This window comes from Macrotis lagotis, chromosome X (assembly GCF_037893015.1).
Source record: "Macrotis lagotis isolate mMagLag1 chromosome X, bilby.v1.9.chrom.fasta, whole genome shotgun sequence".
Lineage (NCBI taxonomy): Eukaryota > Metazoa > Chordata > Mammalia > Peramelemorphia > Peramelidae > Macrotis > Macrotis lagotis.
Window position 1 is genome coordinate 487,847,990 of NC_133666.1, and position 2,764 is coordinate 487,850,753.

General features: G+C 36.1%; 1 pseudogene; it reads right to left on the reverse strand.

The window, feature by feature from the left end:
* Nucleotides 1-1,673: 1,673 nt before the first annotated feature.
* On the reverse strand, nucleotides 1,674-2,551 carry LOC141499294 (ADP/ATP translocase 3-like; annotated as a pseudogene).
* Nucleotides 2,552-2,764: the final 213 nt, after the last annotated feature.

Genomic DNA, 2,764 nt, shown 5'->3' on the forward strand with positions numbered 1-2,764 from the left:
TATGGATTATTTTCATGATTACTATTTTAGAAAGAGTAGTTATTTGCAGAATCAATATTTTCTTTATAAAATTTACATAAGATAATTATAAATGGTCTTGTTTGTCCAAGTTTCTATTTTACCCAGTAGAACTTCTGAAGAGAAATACTATACTGCAGAGTGGAAATTGGGAGATATCCCTTTCCATTCTGAAATTCCTAATGATGCTTTGTATACCATCTCATCTCCACATTAGCCTACATCCTCCAACATTGTTCTTTTTCTCTAGGGAGGAAGAAGAGAGTCTGATGATTCATACCCATATGGGCTGTACTCTCATACATTCCTTAAACTAGCTTGGGAGTAACCAAAAAGTGACCCTATTTAAGGGGAACAATTGCAAAATAAAATGAGTTTAAAGAAAAAAAGAAAAATATGCAAGGAATGCATATTAATTTCTTCACCATGGAAGTGGTGTTCAAGAACAGTGAAGGTTTTCACAGAAAACTAGTCTGTGCTTCTCATTTTTTCTCTATTGTACATAAATGTGAATGTGCCTGTTTCCAATGCAAAAGTGAAAATAATTTTATAAATAAGATCACCCCAATGCTTAAAGTAATAACAGTTAAATGTCCAAATATTGAAAATTCACTCTATTTTCCCACTGGAATTTTTATTTTTCTCAGATGACTTCTACATTTAATTTCATTCTTACAAGTCATATAATTACTTTACTCTGGGCAGGTTTTAATTAACAACTATCTGATTTTCCTCTTTTAAATGCTTGTTATAAGATGAAGCAATGAGACCTATTGTATGGTACTGAGAGGTATAAGAATCGATGATTATAGCAAGATAAAAATTATATTAATGTCACCAAATTTTTCTATCAAAGTGATAGAGAAGTCAAAACATTTCAATACTTTTGGAGTAAGTTATTTGGATGCAGTCTTAGATGGGGAATATAGTAAATTAAGTATATTCTCAGTTCTGTCATTAGCAGATAATTCAAGTGTGTGAAACTTGTGGTGATGTAAAAATTGAAAGAAGTGATCTCCTAGATCACTTCTACCATTGAATAAGACAAAGGTAAAGAAAATGGATCTAATAATAAATTAAGCATATGTGTTTTTTTAGAGTCTTCTGTGTATTTATTGTTTTACAGTAGAATGCCCAACACAGATCATCATGACTGCCAAATAGTCAGCTGTGCAAAATAGTATATATATATATATATATATATATATATATATATATATATATGTATATATATATACATATATATATAATATATATGTATATATATATACATATATATATATATTGCTTAAGTACAAATGGGAGACATGATTTTTTTAAATAAATACTTAAACACAAATTTATGGTCCTATAAAAGAGCATTTAAACTAGATGGTCTAAGTTGATCTGCTTTCTTGGACACACAGTAACTGTTATTTTCCCTAAAACCAATAGAATCAATATGCAGAATCATCATCAGTTCCACTGTGTGAATAATGGACCACAATAAATGAGTCCCTTTTTCTAAGAGCTGTTTTTGGCTCTTCTACAAATATGATCTGGCCTGAATAAAAAGACAACAGGAATTTCTTGAAGGTCAATGGTCCAAAAATGCTAAATATGGTTAAGTATTCTACATTATCTATATTTACTTATTCCGTTTAGTTAGGATGTTCTTAGATTACTTTCTTCAATTCATCATACAGGACAATCAGGAAAGCTCCACCCATGCCTCTCAGAACATTGGACCAAGCACCCTTGAAGAAAGCTTTGCCACCTTCATCTTTAGCGATTTTCCTCCAGCAGTCAATTGTGCCAGTGTACATGATATCAGCTCCTTTGCGTCCAGGCTGCATCATCATTTGCCGCCTTACGGTATCAAAAGGACAGGAGACCATACCTGCTACAGCAGTCAGTTCAAACATCCAGCTTACCAAAATGTGAGTGTTCTTCGGATCTGGGAGCATACCTTTTGCTGTATCATAGATTCCAAAGTAGGCTGCTCTATAATGATACCCTGAACTGAGACATTAAAACCTTGATACAAGCCATGAATTCCATCAGACTTGGTGATTTTTACAAGGCAGTCTCCCCGGCCTTTGAATTCTCTTTCAGTGCCAGACTTCCCAACATCAGCTGCCAAGAGGGTTCTTGCAAAATCCAAGGGATAGACAAAGCAGAGAGAAGTGGCTCCAGCTGCACCACTAGAGGCAAGATTGCCAGCAAAATATCTCCAAAATTGTGTGTGCTTGCTCACTCCTCCCAAAAACACCTGCTTATACTTAACCTTAAAGGCAAAGTTAAGGGCCTGGGTGGGGAAATATCTGATGAAATTTGCTAAGTTGCCCCGCCAGAAAGAAGGTATCCCTTGTTCCTTTGGAATTCGGACTATACAATACGTAATACCTTTGTACTGCTTATCTGCAGCAATTTGTTTACTTGCATGCTGCACCTGCAACAGCAGCTTGACTCTCGCGATGGGGGCCATCGTGGTCTTGGAGATGGCGGCGGCGATGATGCCGTCCAAGAAGTCCTTGGCGAAGGAGATGTTCCGTCATTGTTGTGGCAGGAGAAGGAGCTGGAGTTAGGAGAAGAAAGCCGGCGAGAGAGGGCCGAAAGCTGGAGAAGTCGTTGCCACCCGCACAGCCACTCGCTACAGCTCAGAGCGCAAGGCAACATATGTGTTTTAATTTCAATAAGGCACTTCCCCCTAACAATAATTCCTCTGCATTAACAAATTGACCAATTTTACTAGGAAAACTAGAAA